This window comes from Chiloscyllium punctatum, chromosome 1 (assembly GCF_047496795.1).
Source record: "Chiloscyllium punctatum isolate Juve2018m chromosome 1, sChiPun1.3, whole genome shotgun sequence".
In the NCBI taxonomy this organism is placed as follows: Eukaryota; Metazoa; Chordata; class Chondrichthyes; order Orectolobiformes; family Hemiscylliidae; genus Chiloscyllium; species Chiloscyllium punctatum.
In genome coordinates this window covers 171,884,725-171,901,794 of record NC_092739.1, presented here as the reverse complement: position 1 = coordinate 171,901,794, position 17,070 = coordinate 171,884,725, and positions in this window count along the sequence as shown.

Below are 17,070 nucleotides of genomic sequence, written 5' to 3'. Positions count from 1 at the left end.
TTTTGGCTTTCATTAACAGGGGGATTGAGTTTAAGAATCGTGAGATCTTGTTGCAGCTCTATAAAACTTCAGTTAGACTGCACTTGGAATACTGCGTCCAGTTCTGGTCGCCCTATTATAGGAAAGGTGTGGATGCTTTGGAGAGGATTCAGAGGAGGTTTACCAGGATGCTGCTTGGACTGGAGGGCTTACCTTACAAAGAGAGGTTGACTGAGCTCAGACTTTTTTCATTGGAGAAAAGAAGGAAGAGAGGGGACCTAATTGAGGTATACAAGATAATGAGAAGCATAGATAGAGTTGATAGCCAGAGACTATTTCCCAGGGCAGAAATTGTTAACATAAGCTGTTTGGTGGAAAGTGTAGAGGGGATGTCAGAGGCGGGTTCTTTACACAGAGAGTTGTGAGAGCATGGAATGAGTTGCCAGCACTTGTGGAAGCAAGGTCATTGGGGACATTTAAGAGACTGCTGGACATGCATATGGTCACAGAAATTTACGAGTTCGTACATTAGATATACCTTCCATGAGGATCAGTGGTCGGCACAACATGGTGGGCTGAAGGGCCTGTTCTGTGCTGTACTGTTCTATGTTCTAACTGTGTGTAATTGTGCTTATAACAGTGTGTCACTGTTACACACCACCAGTTATAGTCACTACTGACTGAGGTGGTTAATGAACACCACAACAAAGTTTCACCAGGTGTAGGGGCAGTGCTCAAAAAGCTTGTGATTTCAAAGAAATCTATTTGACTATAACCTGGTGTTGTGTGACTTTTGACCTCCGCAAAAATCAAATATACCAAGGCTACAGCGAGAGTGTGGGGAAATTGGACTGACTGGATTCTCCAGGAAGAGCCAACATGAACTTGATGGGACTGAAGAGCCAGCATTGATGTTGCAAAGGATCCAATCTGTAAAGAACTTGAGATTTCACTGCACAGTTGGGGAAGTGGCAAGTGGAAACAAATCAATTGTAACTTTCCCAGATCCTTGGAAAGGAAGCATTTCCAGAGCCATGGTGAAAGTGTAGGGACGTCATGGAAAATTAGACAGTTCTTTTAGAATTGGTGTAGGCATGATGGTCTGAAAGGCCTCTTGCTCCACTTGAGAAATATTTTGGTTCTATGAAAACAAAATGCAAGGTCTCCTGAGATGGGTCTCAATTCCTGATATTGTCCCCATCCATGTGGTTATCAGGTCTCCCACCTCTCACTCGAATATATCCCTGACATTCCTGCCTGGCAACTCCTTCACCCAAACACAACCCATTTCTCAGAACCTCCTTTTCTGATTGTTTATGTATTTAATTGCCATGACTTTTCCTCCACTTGGTTCTGACTGACCTGGGGAACATACTGTTATATCGGTGAGCACAGCATGTTCACTTTGTTATTTCAGTGAGAGATGTTTCATTTCAGACCATGTCCTTTTGTTTGTCTGTTCGCTGACGTAGAAAATAGAGCACACAACAAGCACCCATTCCGAACTGAGAATGTGAGACTCAGGAACAAACCTACTGTTCTGAACAATTTACATCGAGCAGTGATGTTAGTTTCTATTTCAACAATTTACATCTTCATCAATTTTGTTCCTCAGGGATCAGTTTGTGAAATCTCACTGAGTGCAGTTTACCTCACAATTAACTCCATGACATATTTAACAGGGTGAAATATGACCAAACAAGATCTGAATGCAAGTCACATCAGAATACATTAGAACAACAGTCACTGAATAAAGGGTAAGCCATTTCGGACTGAGATGAGGAAGAATTTCTTCACTCAGACAGTTATGAAACCTGTGGAATTCTCTCCTGCAGGAAGCTGTTGGGGCCTTGATCCCCTTGATAGTCAAGAGGGACTTAGATATGATGCAGAGCTGGGCTGAGGAGTGGCAGATGGAGTTCAACCCTGCCAAGTGTGAGGTTGTCCATTTTGGAAGAACAAATAAGAATGCGGAAAACAGGGTTAATGGTAGGGTTCTTGGTCAGGTGGAGGAACAGAGGGATCTTGGGGTCTATGTACATAGATCTTTGAAGGTTGCCACTCAGGTGGATAGTGTTTGTAAGAAGGCCTATGGAGTATTATCGTTCATTAGCAGAGGGATTGAATTCAAGAGTCGTGAAGTGATGTTGCAGCTGTACGGGATTTTGGTTAGGCCACAGTTGGAGTACTGTGTGCAGTTCTGGTCGCCTCACTTTAGGAAAGATGTGGAAGTTTTGGAGAGGGTGCAGAGAAGATTTACCAGGATGTTGCCTGGAATGGAGAGTAGGTCGTACGAGGATAGGTTGAGAGTTCTCGGCCTTTTCTCATTGGAACGGCGAAGGATGAGGGGTGACTTGATAGAGGTTTATAAGATGATCAGAGGAATAGATAGAGTAGACAGTCAGAAACTTTTTCCCCGGGTACAACAGAGTGTTACAAGGGGACATAAATTTAAGGTGAAGGGTGGAAGGTATAGGGGAGATGTCAGGGGTGGGTTCTTTACCCAGAGAGTGATGGGGGCATGGAATGCGCTGCCCGTGGGAGTGGTAGAGTCAGAATCATTGGCGACCTTTAAGTGGCAATTGGATAGGTACATGGATGGGTGCTTAAGCTAGGACAAATGTTCGGCACAACATCGTGGGCCGAAGGGCCTGTTCTGTGCTGTATTGTTCTATGTTCTAACCTATCTATCTCAGTTTTAAACATACTCAATGACCTGGCCTCCACAGCCTTTTGTGGTATGGGATTCCATACATTGACCACTGTCTGGCTGAAGAGGTTTTTCCTTCTCTCCATTCCGAAAGGCCTTCCCTTTCCTCTAAAGGCTATGCCCTCGGGTCCTCGTCTCTCTGGACAATGGAAACATCTCCACAACATCCACTCTATCCAGGCCATTCAGTATTCTGTATGTATCAATTAGATCCCCCCCCCCCAACTACCCCCCCTTCCTTCTAAACTCCATTGAGTATAGGCCCAGAGTCTTCAAACATTAAATGTTACTCATATGTTAAAGGATCAAGGGATATGGAGAGAGAGTAGGAGTGGAAGCTGAGATTGCATGACCATCCATGATCATATTGAATGGTGGGGTAGGCCTGGAGGACCAAACGGCCTACTCCTGCACAGGTTTGCTATATTTCTATCCAAAACCTTTGTTAAAATGTTTGGATAATCAGGAAAGATTGGTGAGGAGCAGAGAGGCATTTTGGAATTTCCCCAGATTTGAGCCAAGGTGTCTGAAGAGAAAGTGACCAATGGAGGGGTGAAAGTGGATGGAATATTCAGAGGGCTAGGACGAGGTGAGTGCAGATAGCTTGGAGGGTTGTTCAGGTGGAAAGACTTCAGAGGGATAAAGTTAAAAACAAAGATTGAAATCAAGACACTGCCAAATGAGGGGAGAATCTATAGAAGCATATAATTATACAATTAACAAGAGGCCCTATTGCTCATCTACTGCGTTAACAAAATCCTACTGTATATCTACAGCAGCCCCACATTCCTGCACCAGGCCCATAGCCTGGAATGTTCTGACACTTCGAGTGTTCATCCAAGTGCCTTTTGAAGGTGGTGGGGTTTCCAGCCCCAACTACCCTCTAAGGTAGTCCATTCCTTGGTAGTTTGATTTTGGGATGTGGTGCCATTGGCTAGGTCAGCAATGACTGCTCGTCGCTAATTGCTCAGAAGGAAGTTAAGAGCTGTGCATCTGGAATAACATGTTAAACAAACCAAGTTAGGAGGGCAGATTTCCTTCCCAAAAGGACATTTGTGAACCAGATGGGTTCTTTCAACAATCAATGACAGTTACACATCAACAGCACAGTCACCTTTCATTCCAGATTTTAATAAATTCAGATTTCATCAGATGTTACAGTTGGATTTGAACCCATGTCCTCACAGTGCATGCTATTTTTGATTTTTTGTAATTATTAATTGGATTATAGGTCATACCTTCGCTTATTATTCAGCTGTTGACACTTTACTCACATGATTTGCATTTATCTGTTGACACTCTTAATTATCTGGGAATTATCTCTCTGCCTATAAATTCTGCATCCACCTGTGCATCTCCTTTCACTTCACCTGACGAAACAGCAGTGCTCTGAAATTTCAAATAAACCTGATGCCGGTATTGAACTGGGGTGGACAAAATTAAAAATCACACAACACCAGGTTATAGTTGGACACCCTGACTTTGCACCCTTTGTGTACCTGCACATCTCAGAATAGTAGCTGTGATACTGTAGAACTTCTCAGAAGGGTGACGGGACCCGAAATGTTCATATCAACTCTGCTCTCTTCCCACAGATCCTGCCAGACCTGCTGAGTTTTATCAGCAACCTCTGTTTTTGGTTTCATCAGGACATAGACAGCCTTAGAGAGAGTATAATGTAGATTTACAAGAATGAGACTTGGACTTCAGGGATTATGTTCTGAGGAGACATTATATAAAAGAGGCCTATATCTCTAGAATTGAGAAGCTTAAGGCTTCTGGTCAAAGAATTTAAGATATTAACAGCAAAAGTTAAAAATCACACATCAGGTTAGAGTTCAACAGTTTACTTGGAATCAGTAGCTTTCAAGGCACTGCTTTTTCATCAGGTGTTGTGTTACAACATGGGGTAAACCCTCCTGCTTAATATAAAACCAGCTACACAGGAAATGACATCACCAACTCAAAGAAATCCAAACATATAAATAGAAAGCAGGAATCATTAGCAGTGCTTCGCCTGAGTCCAACTGAAGATGTTACCTAGTAGGGTGACAAAATGTCTGGAAATGAACCTTCCAGCTCAGTGAGCAAACCTACATCCAAAGATTTATCCCATGCAGTAAATGTGAAAGTTCAAGAGGCCAAGAATTATTTAAAGTAAAAATTAACAACTTTATTTCTTAAAGTATAACAGAATAATTAGCTAACAACTATTTATAACTCCATCCTCGAATCTATTGTTCACCTTCCTTTCCACAATACTAGTCTGATAAAACTGGGAGGAGAAAGTGAGGACTGCAGATGCTGGAGATCAGAGCTGAAAATGTGTTGCTGGAAAAGCGCAGCAGGTCAGGCAGCATCCAAGGAACAGGAGAATCGACGTTTCGGGCATAAGCCCTTCTTCAGGAATGAGGAAAGTGTGTCCAGCAGGTTAGGATAAAAGGTAGGGAGGGGGGACTTGGGAGAGGGGCATTGGAAATGCGATAGGTGGAAGGAGGTCAAGGTGAGGGTGATAGGCCAGAGTGGGGGGGTGGGGGCGGAAAGGTCAGGAAGAAGATTGCAGGTTAGGAAGGCAGTGCTGAGTTCGAGGGATTTGACTGAGACAAGGTGGGGGAGGGGAAATGAGGAAACTGGAGAAATCTGAGTTCATCCCTTGTGGTTGGAGGGTTCCTAGGCGGAAGATGAGGCATTCTTCGATAAAATAGTCTGATAAAACTCCCAATTAAGATTTACAAAACAAAACGTTTTATCTCAAAACCAGGCAGCTTTCAGTTCTTCTATTTGGATCTTCCTGTCTTCTATTCTTCTTCTTAGGGATTTTGCTTCTCAGATTCCTGATTGATAAAGGTACTTTTAAGAGAGCTATTTTCAGGCAGTCTTTTTACATGCTGGTAGCTGGGCAGTTCTCCTCCCAACTGTTCACTTTTCCCCCCGTTTTATACTCACAAAGCATTGGATTGTGTCATTGGCTTTTAATATTGTCAGTATACTCAATTCAAACTGGATTGGAGCTTGGTGTTTTTTGGGGAATAACTTAAGCTGATTGGCCTAATTCGAATCTGTTTTGCAGTTTCCAGGCAACCAGCTAATTTAGCTATGACCAAGGGTTACACGGTTACCTAACTGAGAACACTTGGTGCTATCAGGTAGGTCTACCAGCTTTTAACCCATTTAAAAGTACAGTACACCCACATCTTCATAACAGTTATGATAGATGAAGGAGCAGCACTTCGAAAGCTAGTGCTTCCAATTATAACTGTTGGACTATAACCTGATGTTATGTGATTCTTAACTTTGTCCACCCCAGTCCATCACCAGCACCTCCACATCGTGTTTAACAGCAAAAGACTGGCACAGTGGTTAGCACTGCTGCCTCACTGCGCCAGGGACCTGGGTTTGATTCCAGCCTTGGGCAACTCTCTGTGTGGAATTTGCACATTCTCTCCATGTCTGCGTGGGTTTCCTCCAGGTGCTCCGGTTTCCTCCCACAATCCAGCGGATTTTATTGAGCCATATGACCTGCTCCCACACTGTGATAAAGATGATAAACAGTTTATACTGCTTAGGGATTCTAGAACGGCACGGTGGCACAGTGGTTAGCACTGCTGCCTCACAGCGCCAAAGACCCGGGTTCAATTCCCGCCTCAGGTGACTGACTGTGTGGAGTTTGCACATTCTCCCCGTGTCTGCGTGGGTTTGCTCCGGTTTCCTCCCACAATACAAAGATGTGCAGGTCAGGTGAATTGGCCATCCTAAATTGTCCGTAGTGTAGGTAAGGGGTAGGGGTATGGGTGGGTTGCGCTTCGGCGGGGCGGTGTGGACTTGTTGGGCCAAAGGGCCTGTTTCCACACTGTAAGTAATCTAATCTAAACTCAGAGCATGGTCTGAAATAGATTGTTTTGTTTTGTTAAGCAACAGTATGAAGGGATACTGGCCAAAGGCAGGTGTCTGGAGTTAGGCCACAAAAGGGCCTGTTTCCACACTGTAATCTAATCTAAAATCTAAATCTAGATCAGCTCTGGTTTTATTAAATGCTAGAACAGGTTTGATGGGCTGAATAGCCTACTCCTGGCATCATATTTGCAGATGCTGTCTCACTAATGCCTTGTGCAATTGCAGTAAGACTGTCTTCCTTTTCCTTGAGTAATAAATGTTAAATTTCCATTTACCCTTTATTACCTGCTGTATCTACATTCTAGTTTTCTATGATTTGTGCACAAGGACACTCAGTAAAGATTTATATTCGATGGATCTGCAGTTTAGAATTAATAGTACAAGAAATGTGAATAATAATCCGACTTCTCCCAAATGTTGGTGAGTAATAAGTGACAAACCTTGCACACTCCTGGCAGGCTGGATGACCACATCGACACCAAGTACCACTGGACTGACCAGTTTGAGCAATGGGTGCTGGAGCCTGGGCATGAGTTTGGGACACTGCTGTGCATTAGGGAGGCTGAGAATTATGTGGACAGTATGTCTTTAGACATGGTTAGCGTGGGAGCACCTTACTCACCTACCCTGGAAAGAAGTTCCAGACCCATTGACACTGTCAGGATCTTGCATTGTATCGAGAATCAGGACATTCATCGAACTGTTTTCCGATTATCATCATTGTAACTAGATTACTCCATTTCCAAATACATTGTATCATTCCCTATTTTTAATTCGCATCATTGCACAGTATTCCTATAAATCCTGGCTTCATCCTCAGCTTAAGGATGGAGTACTGGGGTACTGGGGTTCTGGAGTGCAGCTCGAGGAACAGAACCCTTGATCTATCTGTACAGACTGTCAGTTCTGTGTCGGCCTCGTCACTTTCTCTTCCAGCAATATCGCTTGTAATAGACAGCTTGTCAATTTCACCTGATCTGGTTTGTGTGGTTTCAGCACTATTGGGATAATAACGACAGCTTAGCGTTAGTCAGCAGCCCCTTTTTTGTCTCTCAACAGGGTAAGTGAACCTGATAGTTCAAATTTAGCCCAATTCCGACCTGGCGGCCGGTCCTACCCCAGCGGGTCAGACCAGAGAAAGGCTGGACGACTGTGGAGGGTGGCCACAATTCTGATAGACAATAGGTGCAGGAGTAGGCCATTCTGCCCTTCGAGCCTGCACCGCCATTCAATATGATCATGGCTGATCATTCCTAATCAGTATCCTGTTCCAGCCTTATCTCCATACCCCTTGACTCCACTATCTTTAAGAGCTCTATCCAATTCTTTCTTAAAAGAATCCAGAGACTGGGCCTCCACTGCCCTCTGGGGCAGAGCATTCCACACAGCCACCACTCTCTGGGTGAAGTAGTTTCTCCTCATCTCTGTCCTAAATGGTCTACCCCGTATTTTTAAGTTGTGTCCTCTGGTTCAGCACTCCCCCATCAACGGAAATATGTTCCCTCCTGCCAGAGTGTCCAGTCCTTTCATAATCCTATACGTTTCAATCAGATCCCCTCTCAGTCTTCTAAACTCAAGGGTATACAAGCCCAGTCGCTTCAGTCTTTCCGTGTAAGGCAATCCTGCCATTCCAGGAATTGACCTCGTGAACCTACGCTGCGCTCCCTCAATAGCCAGAATGTCTTTCCTCAAATTTGGAGACCAGAACTGTACACAGTACTCCAGGTGTGGTCTCACCAGGGCCCTGTCCAGCTGCAGAAGCACCTCTTTGCTTCTATACTCAATCCCTCTTGTTATGAAGGCCAGCATGCTATTAGCCTTCTTCACGACCTGCTGTACCTGCATGCTTGCCTTCATTGACTGGTGGACAAGAACACCCAGATCTCTCTGAACAGCCCCTTTACCTAATTTGATACCATTGAGGTAGTAATCTGCCTTCCTGTTCTTGCCACCAAAGTGGATAACCAGACATTTATCCACATTAAACTGCATCTGCCATGCATCTGCCCACTCACCTAACTTGTCCAGGTCACCCTGTAATCCCCTAACATCCTCATCACATTTCACCCTACCACCTAGCTTTGTGTCATCAGCAAATTTGCTAATGTTATTGCTGATACCATCTTCTATATCATTTACATATATTGTAAAAAGCTGCGGTCCCAGCACTGATCCCTGCGGTACCCCACTGGTCACTGCCTACCATTCCGAAATGGAGCCGTTCTAGCAACTGCTGCAAATTGGCTTCAGCTACCACAGACTTGGCCTGGGGAAAGAGTCTGGTAAACAAATAAATTAATCATCAAAACTTTAACTAATTGGCAGCCGGCTACTGGGACAATTTAGAATTCAGCAGCCTTAGACTTGACCTGGGGAGGTAGTCAGGTGGACTCCTAAATTCATTAACTACATTTTAAAAGACATAATAATTGGTCCACTCGTGACCCAACTTGAGCCAGGACTTGTGTCACAATCTTGATCCAGCCAGGGAAAAGCTGGCACAATAGAAGGATAGATTCGCCCGATTAAATTTTCCCTTTAATACTAACCATAAGACATAGGAGTGGAAGTAAGGCCATTCGGCCCATCGAGTCCACTCCACCATTCAATCATGGCTGCTGGGCACTTCAACTCCACTTACCCACATTCTCCCCGTAGCCCTTAATTCCTTGAGACAACAAGAACCTATCAATCTCGGCCTTGAAGACATTTAGCGTCCCGGCCTCCACTGCACTCTGCGGCAATGAATTCCACAGGCCCACCACTCTCTGGCTGAAGAAATGTCTCCGCATTTCTGTTCTGAATTGACCCCCTCTAATTCTAAGGCTATGTCCACGGGTCCTAGTCTCCTCACCTAACGGAAACAATTTCTTAGCGTCCACCCTTTCCAAACCATGTATTATCTTGTACGTCTCTATTAGATCTCCCCTTAATCTTCTAAACTCCAATGAATACAATCCCAAGATCCTCAGCCGTTCCTCATATGTTAGACCTACCATTCCAGGGATCATCCGTGTGAATCTCCGCTGGACACGTTCCAGTGCCAGTATGTCCTTCCTGAGGTGTGGGGACCAAAACTGGACACGGTACTCCAAATGGGGCCTAACCAGAGCTTTATAAAGGCTCAGTAGCACATTGCTGCTTTTATATTCCAACCCTCTTGAGATAAGTGACAACATTGCATTTGCTTTCTTAATCACGGACTCAACCTGCATGTTGACCTTTAGAGAATCCTCGACTAGCATTCCCAGATCCCTTTGTACTTTGGCTTTACGAATTTTCTCACTGTTTAGAAAGTAGTCCATGCTTGTATTCTTTTTTCCAAAGTGCAAGACCTCGCATTTGCTCACATCGAATTCCACAAATCCACAGATCATGGGAAATTGACATGGACCCTGCTGTCTTGTTTGTCTTGTGTTTGTCCTGTATTTGTCAGTGCTGCAGTGTATTCCCTATTCCCAGCTCAAACTAGAGGTCCATGAAGTTGTGGGACCCCAACCCTTGGGAGAAGGACTGCCCCAGGGACAAGTTTAACTTATCCTGCTGAGGCAGCAGTCCATAGACGCCAACTCTCTCAAGGAAGTAACAAGCACCAGGGTAATCACTCATGCTTGGACAGTAAGGTCGGGAATACCCTGTTTATAAAGGTCACCAGCCAATATTTCTCGGGAGCAGAATAGGGAAGGTAGGTTCGGCAACGCTTCATGTCCTGAGTTTAGATAAGTTTAGGGAAGTGGTCAGCACCACCCACCCCAACCCTTAAATTAAAATCACTGAGACTTGAAAACTGCGAAAAACAAAGGACCCCTCCCAGCCCCTTTCCCTCAGTACCCCACACTTACCTTGTTGCTGAGGAACTTGATCCTGGGGGGGTGGAATGAGGTGGCTGAGTTAGTGGCTTCCCAGCTGCACGGGGCAGCAGAGACAGAGAGAGTCTGAGAGAGAGACATACAGAGAGAGACACACAGAGAGAGGGGGAGAGAAACAGAGAGAGGGGGAGAGAGACAGAGAGAGGGAGAAAGAAACAGAGAGGGGGAGAAAGAAACAGAGAGGGGGGAGAGAGACAGAGAGAGGGGGAGAGAGACAGAGAGAGGGGGAGAGAGACAGAGAGAGGGAGAAAGAAACAGAGAGAGTGGGAGAGAGACAGAGAGAGGGGGAGAGAAACAGAGAGAGGGGGAGAGGGAGACAGGAAGAGAGAGAGAGAGACTGACCAGCAGCCTGTCAGAATTCAAGTTTGTTCTGAAGATGGTCCGAGTGCCTGGATGCACTTATTCCCTGAACCTTGGAGAAACTTTGACATCCACTCTCTGCAGGGAGATGCCAGCTGTGGGAGCTGGGCAAGCCAAACCACATGGTGAGAACTGCCCAGGGCCGAAAATGAACAAGAGTACCCAGAAAAGGCATGGTAAGTACATGAACTTCAAGACTAAGTATATTCCTGTCAGGGTGAAGGGAAAGGCTGGCAGTATGGGGAATGCTGGATGACTAAAGAAATTGAGATTTTGGGAAGAAAAAGGAAGCATATGTCAGGTACAGACAGGAGAGGTCAAGTGAATCCTTAGAAGAGTATAAAGGAAGTAGAAGTATGCTTAAGAGGGAAATCAGGAGGGCAAAACGGGGACATGGGATAGATTTGGCAAATAGAATTAAGGAAAATCCAAAGGGTTTTTACAAATATATTAAGGACAAAAGGGTAACTAGGGAGAGAATACGGCCCCTCAAAGATCAGCAAGGCGGCCTTTGTGTGGAGCCACAGAAAATGGGGGAGAAACTAAATTCGTATTTTGCATCAGTATTTACTGTGGAAAAGGATATGGAATATATAGACTGTAGGGAAATAGATGGTGACATCTTGTAAAATGTCCAGATTACAGAGGAGGAAGTGCTGGATGTCTTGAAATGGTTAAAGGTGGATAAATCCCCAGGACCTGATCAGGTGTACCCGAGAACTCTGTGGGAAGCTAGAGAAGTGATTGCTGGGCCTCTTGCTGAGATATTTGTATCATCGATAGTCACAGGTGAGGTGCCGGAAGACTGGAGGTTGGCAAACGTGGTGCCACTGTTTAAGAAGGGTGGTAAGGACAAGGAACTATAGACCAGTGAGCCTGACCTCGGTGGTGGGCAAGTTGTTGGAGGGAATCCTGAGGGACAGGATGTACATGTATTTGGAAAGGCAAGGACTGATTAGGGATTGTCAACATGGCTTTGTGCGTGGGAAATCATGTCTCACAAACTTGATTGAGTTTTTTGAGGAAGTAACAAAGAGGATTGATGAGGGCAGAGAGGTAGATGTGATCTATATGGACTTCAGTAAGGCGTTCGACAAGGTTCCCCATGGGAGACTGGTTAGCAAGGTTAGATCTCACGGAATATAGGGAGAAGTAGCCATTTGGATACAGAACTGGCTCAAAGGTAGAAGACAGAGGGTGGTGGTGGAGGGTTGTTTATCAGACTGGAGGCCTGTGACCAGTGGAGTGCCACAAGGATCAGTGCTGGGTCCTCTACTTTTTGTCATTTACATAAATGATTTGGATGTGAGCATAAGAGGTACAGTTAGTAAGTTTGCAGATGACACCAAAATTGGAGGTGTAGTGGACAGCGAAGAGGGTTACCTCAGATTACAACAGGATCTGGACCAGATGGGGTGAGAAGTGGCAGATGGAGTTTAATTCAGATAAATGTGAGGTGCTGCATTTTGGGAAAGCAAATCTTAGCAGGACTTATACACTTAATGGTAAGGTCCGAGGGAGTGTTGCTGAACAAAGAGACCTTGGAGTGCAGGTTCATAGCTCCTTGAAAGTGGAGTTGCAGGTAGATAGGATAGTGAAGAAGGCGTTTGGTATGGTTTCCTTTATTGGTCAGAGTATTGAGTACACGAGTTGGGAGGTCATGTTACGGCTGTACAGGACATTGGTTAGGCCACTATTGGAATATTGCATGCAATTCTGGTCTCCTTCCTATTGGAAAGATGTTGTGAAACTTGAAAGGGTTCAGAAAGGATTTACAAGGATGTTGCCAGGGTTGGAAGATGTGAGCTACAGGGAGAGGCTGAACAGGCTGGGGCTGTTTTCCCTGGACCGTCGGAGGCTGAGGGGTGACCTTTTAGAGGTTTACAAAATTATGAGGGGCATGGATAGGATAAATAGACAAAGTCTTTTCCCAGGAGTGGGGGAGTCCAGAACTAGAGGGGCATAGGTTTAGGGTGAGAGGGAAAAGATATGAGAGAGTCCTACGGGGCAACTTTTTCACACAGAGGGTGGTACGTGTATGGAATGAGCTGCCAGAGGATGTGGTGGAGGCTGGTACAATTGCAACATTTAAGAGGCATTTGGAAGGGTATATGAATAGGAAGGGTTTGGAGGGATATGGGCCGGGTGCTGGCAGGTGGGACTAGATTGGGTTGGGATATCTCTTCGGCATGGACGGGTTGGACTGAAGGGTCTGTTTCCGTGCTGTACATCTCTATGACTCTGAGGTAGGAGATTCTCTTGTTATACCTGGGTCACCAGCAGACACTGTGTTAAAAAGATACAGAGGATAGCTGTTATGTTATCCCCTTCACAAGGGACCTGCACAGATGGTCCCAAGAAAATTGGCCATGGGGTGGGGTGGGGGGGTCCTTTAAATTGGATAAAATAGATTCCTGGACCACAGCCATCACAGGGGTGCACGGGGAGACCTCATGGGACACTGTTGCAGTGTCTCGTGAAGTTTCAGGACATTGCCAAACACCATCAGCTCCCTCAGGCAAAAGACTGTAGCAATGAAACCGACGGCAGGTACTCCTACCACCCCGGACACTAACACCATACTCACCGTCATCCCTGCCTCTGCCACCTGCCTTTCTGCTCAGCCTTTTTCTCCAAACTGTAGCCTGGGAGTCAGTACGTTTTCACTTATACATACGGCAGCTGTCAGTAAACATGGACCAGGCTTCCCCAGGGTGACACAGAGAGCCCCAAGACAAACGGGGGCATTTTCTGTTCTCTGCACGTCTCCTGTTGGTGAAAGGTTAAGATCATGTTGACTGTTGACTTCTTAACTCGGAAGCCGCACAGTGACACTGAGTACACACGTTCTGCCAGTTTCTGCAGGCGAGTCCAGATGACCTGAGTAAAGGCTTTGCCGACAGTGGTGAGGAGAGAGGTGTCTCTAGTTGTTGCACTCACTTCTCTCGCCCTTGTTCTTGTAATGGGCAATGATTTTGGCATCCCTCATGGCCTGCAGTGTGGCTCGTTCTTGCTAGCACTAACAGAGAACTTGATGCAATGGGAGCAGGAAGCTAGTCTTGCAGCACTTGATCAGATCAGGAGGAATCCCGTTGCTACCCAGGGCCTTACCTGAGGCCAGGCTGTCAATGGCCTTGCTGAGCTCTTCTACTGATGATCCTGCGTCTAGCTTGTCCATGGCCAGCAGCATGTGATGGCATTGAGCACTGAGGTGGACACCATATACATTCTGGAGGAGAGATCAGTGCTCAATCCACCACTCTATCTGTTGGCCTTGGTCTATGATTACTTACCCATCAGAGGATTTGAGGTGGGGTGGGGGGGGGGGTGCGGTCCTACTGCCCTCTTGATGCCTTTGTACATTCCCCTAATGTTCCCTGTTATAGTGGCTGTCTGAGGTTCCTCGTCATGCTGTGTCCAGTACTCGTTAGTGCAACGCCTGGCAGTCTGTTTAAATTTGTTGCTGGCAGCCCTGAGAATCTGCAGGCTCTTCCTGCGAGCTGACCATTTGTTCACAGCATGGGCGACACGCTTGGCTTCAATGACAGTGGTCATCTCAGGTACCTTAACTTCAAATGAGTCATGAGGCTGGCAGGTCTTCATCCAAAAGATAGCCAGGAATGTGCAGTGCATGGTAACCCTCAAGGTTTCCCACTTCTCTGTGGCAGAGTCTCTGAGTTGTGAGGCACTGAGTTCTGAGACACACACTCAGTCACATCCAGTCTCTCTCACACACACAGACACAGCCTGTCACACACACACACACATACAGTTACACCCTGTCTCTCTCTCTCTCTCTCACACACACACACACAGTCACACCCTGTCATATACATACACTACGACACACACAGATACACCCTGTCTCTCACACACACACACACACACACACACACACAGATACACCCAGTCAAACACATGGTCACACCCTGACACATACACACAACTACACCCAGTCACACACACACAGATACACACTGTTATTTACTTTCACGGTGTTATTTACACAATTATATACCCCGTCACACGGTGTTATTTACTCAGTTATATACCGTGTCACACGGTGTTATTTACACGGTTATATACCATGTCACACGGTGTTATTTACACAGTTATATACCGTGTCACACGGTGTTATTTACACGGTTATATACCGTGTCGCACGGTGTTATTTACAGAGTTATATACCGTGTCGCACGGTGTTATTTACACGGTTATATACCGTGTCGCATGGTGTTATTTACAGAGTTATATACAGTGTCGCACGGTGTTATTTACACAGTTATATACCGTGTCGCACGGTGTTATTTACACAGTTATATACCATGTCATATAGTGTTATTTACATAGTTATATACCCCGTCACACGGTGTTATTTACACAGTTATATACCCCGTCGCACGGTGTTATTTACACAGTTATATACGGTGCCACACGGTGTTATTTACACAGTTATATACCGTGTCGCACGGTGTTATTTACACAGTTATATACTGTGTCACACGGTGTTATTTACACAGTTATATACCATGTCGCACGGTGGTATTTACACAGTTATATGCCCCGTGACGCGGTGTTATTTACACAGTTATATACCCCGTCACACGGTGTTATTTACAGTTATTTTCCCCATCACACGGTGTTATTTACACAGATATATACCGTGTCGCACGGTGTTATTTACACAGTTATATACCGTGTCGCACGGTGTTATTTACACAGTTATATACCGTGTCGCACGGTGGTATTTACACAGTTATATACCCCGTGACGCGGTGTTATTTACACAGTTATATACTGTGTCGCACGGTGTTATTTACACAGTTATATACCGTGTCACATGATATTATTTACAGTTCTATACCCCGTCACACCGTGTTATTTACACAGTTATATACCCCGTCACACGGTGTTATTTACACCGTTATATACCGTGTCGCACGGTGTTATTTACACCGTTATATACCGTGTCGCACGGTGGTATTTACACTGTTATAAACCCCGTCGCACGGTGTTATTTACACAGTTATATACCGTGTCACACGGTGTTATTTACACAGTTATATACCGTGTCACACGGTGTTATTTACACAGTTATATACCGTGTCACATGGTGTTATGTACAGTTATATACCCCGTCAGACAGTGTTATTTACACAGTTATATACCGTGTCGCACGGTGTTATTAACACAGTTATATACCGTGTTGCACGGTGTTATTTTCAGTTATTTTCCCCATCACACGGTGTTATTTACACAGTTATATACCGTGTCGCACGGTGTTATTTACAGTTATTTTCCCCATCACACGGTGTTATTTACACAGATATATACCGTGTCGCACGGTGTTATTTACACAGTTATATACCGTGTCGCACGGTGTTATTTACACTGTTATATACCCCGTCACACGGTGTTATTTACACAGTTATATACCGTGTCGCACGGTGTTATTTACACAGTTATATACCGTGTCACACGGTGGTATTTACACAGTTATATACCGTGTCGCACGGTGTTATTTACACTGTTATATACCCCGTCACACGGTGTTATTTACACAGTTATATACCGTGTCGCACGGTGTTATTTACACAGTTATATACCATGTCACACGGTGTTATTTACACAGTTATATACCGTGTCACATGGTGTTATTTACACAGTTATATACCCCGTCACACGGTGTCATTTACACAGTAATATACCATGTCGCACGGTGTTATTTACACAGTTATATACCGTGTCGCACGGTGTTATTTACACAGTTATATACCGTGTCGCACGGTGTTATTTACACAGTTATATACCGTGTCACATGGTGTTATTTACACAGTTATATACCGTGTCGCACGGTGTTATTTACACAGTTATATACCGTGTCGCACGGTGTTATTTACACAGTTATATACCGTGTCACACGGTGTTATTTACACAGTTATATACCCCGTCACACGGTGTTATTTACACAGTTATATACCCCTTCACACGGTGTTATTTACACAGTTATATACCCCGTCACATGGTGTTATTTACACAGTTATATACCATGTCGCACGGTGTTATTTACACAGTTATATACCGTGTCACACGGTGTCATTTACACAGTTATATACCGTGTCACACGGTGTTATTTACACAGTTATATACCGTGTCACACGGTGTCATTTACACAGTTATATACCGTGTTATATGGTGTTATTTACAGTTATATACCCCGTCACACAGTGTTATTTACACAGTTATATACCGTGTCAC